Consider the following 11862-nt stretch of genomic DNA (forward strand, 5'->3'; position numbering starts at 1 on the left):
ATATATATATACACACACACAGCTATTCTTACATTGCGATTATATTAATCGTTCTACATTTGAAGTGACGACAAAATACAAATGGCTTTATGATCTATGTTGGCGAAGATGTGAATTATGCGATGTTAAGCTATTCGAGTGGACTACACAAACGTGAAAGATTTTGTCTAGCACCAATCTGTATCTCACTTTAAAACTGATAAGTTTTGATGTTGTTTTTCCTTCTTTCTCTCTGCCTCTCCGTCGAAATGAGGCGACATCCGGCTTCAATCGACCTAAAAAGCATTTCGTATTGATCCTGTTTACTCATTCAAGATGGTTGCCGGATATGGTGTCCCCAAAGGGAAATCTTTAAGAAACTTAGGCTTCCAGAGGAAAAGGCTACGTGTCCTATTTGTATTTCCGGCTGAAGGACTATTACAAATATCTTTCCTATTCATGACCCTCCTTACGCAAACATTACCCTTGATTAATTTTATATATGAAAGATGATGTGAGGATTAGGTAGCTTTTTGGATTATCCTTATGGAATTTTCCTCGCGTTTTCTTCCGAGAGCACGGTACTTGAATTAACGGCCTTCAGTCGTACTTTGCAGCGAGAAGGGCATGCAACTGCTCCTTGCCCACTCAAACATTCTTCGCTACTACTTTTTCCCCTATCAAAAAATATGTATACAATGAAATTAGGAGGGCCCCGATCCATAATGATGTGGGATTTTCGCCGCTCCAACTTATTTCTTTGTCAAAAACATATAAAAATCTCTGCGAACAAACATGTTTCGACAAACGTACCAATGACAGCCACTGTTGACTACAGTTATACGATGAAAACACAAAATATCATTTCACTGTCCAACAAACAACACTGCATGGGCTGACTGTTGCACACGTTCTAAGAAAAGCAACTGGAACCTTCAATGTATGATTTTATTTTTCTCCACGATGAAGCTCATGGAGAATCTAAGTTTGATGTGATAAAAAAAGTTTAAAATCGTACATATTTTCAACATTAAGCTTTTTCCCTATAAGGGGTTGGGCTCCGGAAAAAAAGCAACACAGAGGTTATTGCAACGTTCCGACTAAACTTTTGACTCGTAGATTAAACCCCTCTGCAGAAAACCTCCACATTTCGACTCACCAGCAATGCGTTGAACCCCGACGTACACTCTACCTTTCAGCTCTATCTTAGATAAAATCTTGCCATTCATTCCAAAACTTCTTCACAGCATCTAGCCAATATAGTCTAATCCTTCGAGCCAGCCCCAGGAGAGCTGTTAATCAGCTCAGTGGTCTGGTTAAGCTAAGGTATACTTAACTTTTTCGAGCCTTGCTTTCCTCTTTCCTTGTATCGCTCTCAATTATACAATCTTTTCACCAACCTACTGTTCTTCATTTAACACCCTTTCAGTTCTTTTTACGCCACATATAATAAAGAACAAATCACATTAATAATCAAACATTTTTTTTCTTTCTTACCTATTCAACTTCTACACATCTATTCCATAAGCAGTGTTGCTCAACCATTACTTTACATATTCCTCCCTTGGTTTCCAGAGACATCATAAGTCTTTTTCTGATGGTTTGAACAACTTTCTCTTCTTGAAAAAATTTCACTGTCACCAGTGCTTGCAGTTCTTCTTCACAATGCCTAATCAGTACTCTATCATTTGCGCGCACACACACAGGAATTCCCCGTAATATTTGTGATTCACTTCCTTTTCTGACAACTTTTCCCAAACTTCTTATATAAGGCATGTGCAGTAGGACAGGTAATATTCCCCATCTTTTGTTCCTTCCAACAGTGACTCTCTCACTCAATTTTCATAGCCAAATATTGCCCTAAACACAACGGACTTTCCTACAATACAGCGCCAAAACATTCAAAGTTGGAAAGGTATTGGTGTACTGTCTCTTTAAATGGAGAGTAGGCAAGCAAGTTACTGGGGAGGGAAGTGCTTCCTGTTATTGCCTGGGTTTACTGTGTGGGGGTGCTAAGCAGCCAGTGAGGATTCTACTCTGACTGCGCAAGCGTTTTCATTGGTTGACTTGTGCCACTACCCACCTAACTGAGTAATAAACATCCTAACTCGTTCCTTCCCAGGCACCTTTCCTGAACAGACCAGTTTGTGTGCCTGTGCATTTTTCATGATGTTATGAGTGGTACCTTTCTGCTTGATATTTTATTAATGATGGCTGATGGCGGTGTTACTTGTGTGTCTGAGGAGTGTGAAATTAGTGAAATTAAATGCGGTGAAAGTGAGAATATCAAGAGTTTCAGGAAGACAACCAGGTGAAACTTGTCCTGTTCTCAGACAACCGTGATGGGCAAAATAAAAACATCAGTGTCATCTGGGGTGCCTCCCTCTTCTGCACAGCAAAAAAAATCTTTAACATACAGCACCACCTCCTAACCACGGGGCAATCTTATATGCTATGTGACTGGCAGTTTGGCAACATCAAAGTGAGGCTAAGGGAGGCCATGGGAAGCAGCCAAGGTGAATACAACAACCTCATCAAACATGCTGTCAAAGGTAGCTTTGATGTTGCTGGCATGATGCAAAAACTCTTCTTCAACTGCCAAAGGTAGACAATAACAAAGGCAAACAGAAAATTGGCACGTTTGGATACGTATTAAAAAAAATCGTAAAAAATTCTTACCTTGACTGGAACTTGCTTTTCATAGAGAGAGGTAACATCGTCTGACCAACAATGCTGATACAGTGGTTAACCTGTTAATTAAATTATCATTTTTAAGAATACATAATTCAGAAGTCCATATTACCTCGTTTTCAAAGTTGTGGGAAAATTTAAAATGGAATCACGACATTTACCAACTGAACTTTAACGATATATTAATATACAACATAGTAAAATGCAGTCCTAAAAAGAGCTTGTTGGCTGAAATTCTATTGTCAAGATAACAAGGCAAGGTTTTAGTAAATATATAAGGAAATATGGTTACCTCTTTCTGATGGTGATGACTTCAGGTGGATTTGCCGTCTAACTGGGGGTTTCCTCAGAAGGCAGTCCCATATTTCCTCTACGAAACAGGCTCCTCTCTACAGTGATTCCCTAAAATGGAACAAAATTATGTTTCTTACAATTTTAAAAGAACACAATACCGCATACGGTCAGATCAGAATGGCTGATGAATAAATCTCAAAATTAAAATAGCATTTTTCAATAATGGCCAAAGCACAAAATTAGGCAGTTATTAACTTTAAAATTTGATGTGAAAATGAAGAAAATTAAGAAAAATTAAGAAAAATGAAGAAAAAGTCAATGTTATTACATACATACATAAATAATATATCTGCAGTATACAAACACACACACACACACACACATATATATATATATATATATATATATATATATATATATATATATATATATATATATATATATATATGTATATATATATATATATATATATATATATATATATATATATATTAAAGAATAAATTTCGGAAATAACATGGCATTTTCAGTAATGGCCAAAAACACAAACAATGAGTTATCTTAATACGTTTGACGAGTAAAGAAAAATGAAGGAAAAAAAATATATATATATATTGATTTCTCCTTCATTTTTCTTTACTCGTCAAACGTATGAAGATAACTGATTAAGTTGGTGTTTTGGCCATTACCGAAAATGCCATTTTAATTTCGAAATTTATTCTTTAACAATTCTGCTCTGACCATATGCGGTATTATGTTCTACTTTATTTCACACAGAGGGATTTAATCATGCTAGGGTAGCAACTTGTCGACTAATGCAACTTAAGACATTTTCGTTGCCATTCCCACTAACTTATTTATTGCGGAAAAAGAGAGTGATGGATTGTGCAGAAATGTCCCTCAATCTCTCTCATTCATGAAGTTGTTTACAACAACAACGGAACTGCAAAATGAGACAATGGGTCTGTTCGAGTGATTTAAATGTCATAACAGACGTTCCGATTCCTTCTGTCATAAGTTGAGAAAACAATGGGGCAAATGAACCGAGAGTTATATACAGTGTTCGTTCACTGTTTATAAGTGAAGACTGGACAAAGCGTCCAACAAATTAGCTGGAAGTTCATTAGTCAAGAAACATTTAGGCGTCTCCTCATTATTCGTTTCTTTAGCCACAGTTATAATACCTGCTGATTCAAGTGGGTGGCATACTTTCTTAACACCTCCTCCATTGCGTGACAGATGAATAAAAATGTATTTGATTTTTATTTATGGAATTACACTGAAAATAAGCGAGTTTTTAACAAGACAACTGTATCGCAACTCTTAGTAAACGTGTGCTAGTTACGGTCACTAACATCGGCAAACACCTGTTTATTAATGTAAACTGCAGGACAGTAAAAGCTTTAGCATCATTTTTAAAGTTGAAAACATTGTAAATAAATAAACAGTAACAATAACACAAGGGATGCTGGTAAGCGAGTGATGTACCCACCAAGAGCGTCTGATTTGAAAATAAACAGTTCGGCGCTCGATACGGAGGCAAAAACCCTCAAATCGACATTTCCATTTCGCACCGATATATCCGTAAGTCCGATATACTACGGTCAGCTATCTCGATGCAGTATATACATTACTACATATAATGTATATATATTACATATATACATATAATGTATATATATATATATATATATATATATATATATATATATATATATATATATATATATATATATATATATATATATATACATTCATATAACCAAATATAATGACATACCTACATAGATAAATCAATAGGAAATTATAATAATGTTCATCCCATTCCCCTCTTTCTATAAAGAAAAAATCCACCATCTCCAAGAAGGTAAGCTCACCCGTTCATTCATTCTCCTCTAATTAGATAAATGATTCCCTAATGCATATGCAAAAGAGGGAGACGCAATGATGGAAGGCATATAGGCAGGCAGCTGCTCCCTCGGTCTTATCACCAAAATTGAAGTGTTTCAGGCGGTGAATTTATTGCCTCAATTGTCTTTTCATTCTGGCATTATCTCAAGAATTGAATTATGCAACGCATCACGTCTCTCTGGGTTTATGAGGAAACCTGTGCCGCGCGACTGAGTCTCCGAAAGTGAAATGTTTTATTCAGCAGCGGAATCTTGTTGCATTTTGAAGATAAAACTCATTCCACAGTCTAACTGCAGGTATAAATAAATAAACACAGACACATATCTACCTATATACATATATATATATATATATATATATATATATATATATATATATATATTATATGTCAGTGTGTGTGCGTTTAAATATTCATAACAGCAGTTAAACTGTGGAATTAGTTTTATCTTCAAAATGCAACGAGATTCCACTACTGAATAAAACATTTCATTCTCGGAGACATATATATTTGTCTAAACAATATATACAGTATATATATATATACACACACACAGTATGTATGTATAAGTGTATGTGTGTAATTCAATGCATATTCCAAATACAAAGAAACCCAACACGTATTAAGATGATTAAATTACGGCCACAAGGTTGAAGGTACGTTATCTTTTTTTACCCATACCCGTTTTCGTGAGAGACTTTGGAGGATACCTCAAGAACAGGCAATCAGACCTTTATAATACTTAGGTTGCAACTATTGTGGCATGTATTACTTTCTTTCTTCAGGCATTGACCTTTTAACATATATATTAGTAGACTGAATATCTTAAAATTAATTATATATTCCATTTTTATATACTTTAAAATGACGTTGTTTCGCCTAACTGTAAGTAGCTCCAGGACAAACAACATAACAGCCACCGATACATTCATATTTCTTCTCCTGAATCGTGATGAACACCCTATGCTGAAAGCTTCGGCGGTATAAGCTACTTTATATACCTACACAGACAACTAATCAGCAGCGTATGGCTCTTCCCTATGCATACTGTGCCATGTCCTATTTCCTTGCATGAACTTAAATATTTTATGGATATTACGGCCCTTGCCTTTCTAATAGCTATTCCACTCCAGCTGTTCAGCCCTTTATGGGTCAGCTTCTCCTATTCCCTCTAATCACTTCTGAGCTACACCCGCTTTTCACCAAAATAATCTTCTTGTCTTCTTTCCTCATAATCAGACTATCTCAAATCTCTGTAATCTAACCTTTCACCTACACACACTTTTTTATCACTTCTATATACCCCTACACATCTCTCAACCCTTCAGTTCTCCTTACACAGCATATACGACACAGGTAAGTCACCTCAACAGGTTCATCCATTTTTCTTTCCTTTCTTAACATGCACACTTCACTTTCATTACGATGTGTTGGGTTCATCTGTTCATTCGTAAATTTCTTACAGTCCACCTTTGCTCTAAACATTCCCAAGTTTTACTAAATCTTTTGCACATACCTTGCTTAATCTATTCTGCGAATCATTTCCTCTTGCCAGTACAATTTGCTTCAAGAAAAGAGCTACGAAATAGAAAACTTCAGCTTGTACGCAGGACCCAACTCAAATGAATATGAATATAATCTTAGGCCAAAGGCCAAGAGCTGGGACCTTTGAGGTCCTTCAGCGCTGAAACGGACATTGGCAGTAAGAATGTTTGAAACGTGTAACAGTAGGTAAACCTCGCAGTTGCACTGTGAATCTATTGTTAGGAGAGGGTGGAAAGGTGGAAGAAAGAGAATATGAACGGATGTACAGTGAAAGGAATAATAGGGTTGCGGCTAGGTGCAGAAGGGACGCTGCAAAGAGCCTTAAGTAACGTCTACAGTGCACCGCATGAGGTGCAAGACGGCACTACCCCCCTAAGGGGCACCCCCTCCTAACTCAAATGACACGACCCAAACTGCGGAAACAAGGATTATCTTCAGTGAAAAAGGCCGATTAATGGTTGACTTTCAAGACAAGAAATACAACGACAGACTAATATAAAGATTTCAGTAAGATGTGGCACATATTATGCAAATACATCTACATACCACAGTTTAACAGAATTCAGCAAATTACAAAAAGTCTTCAGCATCAACAACATTTATTTATCGGTAATTATCGAAATTGTACATAGCAATAAAATTGTAACAACCCAATAAAAAAAATTCTTTAAGATTCATCTCATCTATACTCTGAGATTTCTGACAAGAGAACACGTCTTGTAATTGCAATTAAAGACAACAACATTTATTCCTTAATTTAAATTTAAAAAAAGGAGGACTTCATCAGCAAATGGATATTCTATTTGCCATACATCTAGATCGGAGTAATTGGATTGTTCATTCACTATAAAATTATTAATAGTCATAATTTCCCTGAAAACATCCGCTCTGAAAGACGATAACTAGTTGACACGTGTCGCAGTATAACGCTTACCAAGGAAAATGCTTCCTTTCGCGATTTGTTTGCTACGTGTTGGCTATTTTGCTAAAAAGTATCCATTCAAGTAAGTGTACTTTTGTAAACCTGGATATTTGACAATACAACAGATTAAACCCACAAGGACGTGCGTATTTTAATCTTAAAGGTAACATATAACGTTACAAATAATGACTGCCATTCAAGAGACAGCGTCGAAAACAGTGGGGTAGCAGGCTGAGACTACGGGGTTAGGTGATTTTTAACAATAAAAACCGAAGCCTGAGAGATTTTTCATTTATATACTAGACTTACATCTTGTTCATTAACAGCAAGATGAAAAACACGTTAAACTGATATAAATTCAATCGCACGTTAAATTATCAACTCCAAAAGCCTGTAATAAGCAACAAAGTCTTGGCAAGGGAAGGCTGTTACGTCAGTCCCTCCGTGACTACGAATAATAAGTAAAACACAAACAATAAAATCTGACAAGCTCTTTTCGAAAAGCAGTTAAAACGATGCAAGACTCACTGGTATGCACTAATAAGAACGCAGGCAATGTTTAAAATGAAGAAAAATGTGCGTGATTTGTATTTGTGCTTGCATATACACGCCTTTTTCCGTTTTAGAGCATTTTATGCTTAGACACATTGTAAAATTAGCTCATGATTTTGTAGGTTGTTTGGCATGAATTTGTACAGGACAAAAAACAGGAGCGGCAGCATAATGGTAGCTAATAATTAAAGGCTCCACTATCACTGCTCGTGGAGCCACAATGTCTACAACAACTGGGTATTAACCCGGTATGTATCCACCTCGCGTAACCTACTCCGAGGTGCTAGTACTAAACATGCCGGAAGCTTCTGGGGACGCCGTGTTTAGTACTAGCTTCTCCGGGATCAAAGTATTATATACACCCATTTCTAATTGTGTAGTCGACAAACTATATTAAAAAACAATATCATCGTGCGGCAGTCTACTTTACTTAGCACGAGTTTAACCTGGATTCTGACAAAGGTGGATACATAGGGGTTAATACCCAACACTTGTCATCATCCCTTTACAAATATCACGTGGCAACAATGATGATGACAAAGATGATGTGGACAATGATGCTCATGATAATAGTTGTGATAATGGCTATGATGATAAGGGCAATGATAACAGCAATGGTGACAGTCATACATGAGGATGGCAATGGTGATGGCACTGGCAACAGCTATCTGAATGGCGAAGCTGATAAAATGACCATGATAATAACAGAATATTAAAAAATGTTTAAACATGCTTTTATTAAAATGCACTAAAAAAAAAAAAAATAATATTTTGAGACACCAGGATTTTCTTACAATCAATCATGTCTACAAGAATAAAAGCGTGGTCCCCAAACATGGAAGGAAATGCTACAAGAGAAGAAACAGATTTTTTTTGTATTTCTTGTAGCATTTCCTTCCATGTTTGGGGCCCATGCTTTTATTTTTGTGACATGATTAATTGTAAGAAAATCCTGGTGTGTCTCAAAATATTATTTTTTACTTTTTGGTGCATTTTAATAAAAACATGTTTAAATTTTTTTATATTCTTTAACTTTATACTTTTTAGTTTTGACAGAAATTGTAACCGTTTTATGACTGTAGTTAACGAAACTGATATCCGTTTACGGGGAGGGTGAATGAAGGGGAAGGGAAGGAAGAGGGAAGGGGAGGTGGAAGTAGGAAGGGGAGGACACAGCTAAATTAACACTTGATCGTGTGCTGGGGAGGGGAAGGGGAAGGGGAGGATGAAAAAGGGAAGGGGGAGGGGATGAAAAAGGGAAGGGGGAGGGGATGGAAAAGGGAAGGGGGAATGGATGGAAAAGGGAAGGGGGAGTGGATGGAAAAGGAAAGGGGGAGGGGATGGAAAAGGGAAGGGGAAGGGATGAAAGAGGAAAGGGAGAGGGGTTATATATAAGATTGTAGATTCTACCGAGTCAGAAAAGTTGTGAAAATTCCGAAGAGCTTCATACAAATCCTGAGATACTGGGAGAGGTCACCGTAGGGTCACTAGAGGTCACTGCTGACCTACTGATTATGTAAGGTTGTATTGTCACCGGGAGTGATTAACCATGCACAATTTCAAGGTCATCGGATGAAGGGAACAGGTCGAAAATTGAGTTACAAGATTTGGGGATAGACAGACAAGCACAGACAGACAGACGCAGAAGTCAAGATAAATGAAAGCATCTAAAAATAGCGATAATGATAAAGGCAATGACACCGATGATTGTTATAATGAAATTGAATACTGATGAGATAGCGATAATAATAGCGGTAAAATACTTGCGATATGCTAATGACGACCCATATGATTTAGCGACAAGGGCAAAACAATGAGTATGCAATGGAAATGCTGGTGATAATGATGATAATACTGATGGTTATGGTGGTAATACTGATAATCGCGACAACAGTGCAGATGAAAAATGCAGTGACGATAGCATAGATGATGATACTGATTGTGATGTCATTAATGGTAGGCCTAATAGTCAGGGAAATAACAGTGAAACTCGTGAAAACAATCATGACCATGATAATGGCACCGATGGTAGTGGCAAGGGTGACGATAACGTGAGTAATTGCTGTGCCAATGTTGATGATTATTATAATAACACTGATGATGACTATAAATGTGATGAAAATGTCACTAGTTACACAAAAAAGGTGATGAAAAAGATAAGCGACAAAACTGGCGATAATGACGATTTAATGGCAGTATTGATCACAAAGATAATTATTATAATGACACTGATAATGAAGGTAACAATAATAATAAGTGTGAAATAGATAATGATGAAACTAATGGTGATTATGATAAAGAAATGTGTTGATAACTAGATGAAAATTAGTAAAGATGATGATATTAAATTTAACACTGATGATGAACATAACATGGCTGATGATTGTGACAATGACAGCAATTATGAGGACAAAACTGGGCACGTTGATTATGATGAATACGTATGGCCCGCTATAAATTTTATATGTTAATCAGCAATAAGTGGGTCGCAAGAGCAAACTCGCATATGTAGGCTATACATCCACGAATTAAACAATAAAAACTAACGCATCCACGAATTAAACAACAAAAATTCCTTTCACAAATAATAACTTTCGACTGTTGTGTATATATATGAAAGAGAGTGGGAGAAGAAGGGTGATTTGGACGACTCTTTTATAACGAAACAGGAACAGCCTATGTATCTTGGCCCCGTATGTTTTGAATGAAGCAGAAAATACTTGATAATTCACAAATTAGGAATCTCGTGGTTAATCTAATATGGCTAAGATTCATCATATTGTAATTTACAATTTGCTGCCCACACGAGCTTCCATATGGTAAGATATAATAAAAAATAATTTAAAGTTTAACCAAAAAATGGATAGACCTATACAAATCTACCGATCCACTGGCATTAGGCATAAAGCGTTTTCAGTGGGCTCATACAAATGCATGTGCTATTTTCATATAAGTGACTGTGCTAAGAAGACAATGCGCACAGTGTTGCCTGCAAAAAATGAAATGCTAAGCTAATTATGCCTTTGGAAGGCCGAATACCGCATCAACTGATTCTGAAGGATGCATGTTCGTATTACACTAACCTCTGTCTGCCCTGCCCTTTGTGAGCTACTCAAGTTATCATCCAATACATTGTATTATTTCACGCATGCAATGGGTAACCTACTTATCGGCTTGGGTGATTTTTACAAAGTTTTATGGATTAACAAATAAAAGATGGGTGAATTCGCTTTAAGGCAATACGAGAAAACGATAAGTCTAGGCTATACTTAAGTATGAAAGGCTATTTTCAAGGGGCGAAGTGAACGGAAGCCTTTGCTATGTAGACCTGGCAGCATCTGTTTCAAGCTAAAAGCGTAAGACACTGGTGTCTCCTTTAGCGATAATTAAACTTCAGATTAAGAGCAAATGAGACGTGGGTAAAACTAGCAAGCTGAATTTACCTCCGCCGCTAAACAAATCTCACCGCCGATATTAAGTTGCTCCTGACCGTGGCCGTGCGTAGTGTCACTAGTGTCCAAGGAACGAGCAAGTGCCTATAATATACCAGGTCTAGAGGTAGTGTTCTGAAAACCGCAGTGAATTTCCAAATTCACCACTAGGGTGACCTTTTACATTTCAGAGTTTAGGCTTCCTGAGTATTGTGACCATCAAAGTAATTAGTGTGGATATTTTAGTCTGCAAGTCCCGTAAAACTGACAGATTTTTTCGTTCTCGTTTGACTAGTCGGCAACGCCACGTCATCACCACGGCAATCTTGTGCAGTAGGAGTTTTCGTTTGAGAATGTTTGCCCTATCTCCGCCAGTTGGTTCGTCTGACCCGAGTGTTAATTAGTGTCTGATCGCAAAGCGCGTATTTTGTGTTTATTCGTGTACTTTATGTTGTTAAACCATTTTTGGAAGCGGTAAACCTTAACCGTGGACGCTGAAGAGCAGCCCGCAACCATGACATTTCCTGCTGGAAGGTATGT

General features: G+C 37.0%; 2 long non-coding RNA genes across 2 annotated transcripts in view; one reads left to right on the plus strand and one right to left on the minus strand.

Annotated features, from left to right (window-relative positions):
• Positions 1-2652: 2652 nt before the first annotated feature.
• LOC136825015 (uncharacterized) lies at positions 2653-11425 on the minus strand. Its single transcript, XR_010849208.1, has 3 exons — positions 11335-11425; positions 2963-3072; positions 2653-2729 (listed from the first exon to the last, which is right to left on the minus strand). It is a non-coding gene; the product is annotated as an uncharacterized lncRNA (long non-coding RNA).
• Positions 11426-11438: 13 nt separating this feature from the next.
• LOC136825014 (uncharacterized) overlaps positions 11439-11862 on the plus strand; it is a 653512-nt gene continuing 653088 nt past the window's right edge. Inside the window, exon 1 of the long non-coding RNA XR_010849207.1 lies at positions 11439-11856. This is a non-coding gene — a long non-coding RNA (uncharacterized lncRNA). The remainder of the gene's footprint in view (positions 11857-11862) is intronic.

This window comes from Macrobrachium rosenbergii, chromosome 36, assembly GCF_040412425.1.
Source record: "Macrobrachium rosenbergii isolate ZJJX-2024 chromosome 36, ASM4041242v1, whole genome shotgun sequence".
NCBI classification, from domain to species: domain Eukaryota; kingdom Metazoa; phylum Arthropoda; class Malacostraca; order Decapoda; family Palaemonidae; genus Macrobrachium; species Macrobrachium rosenbergii.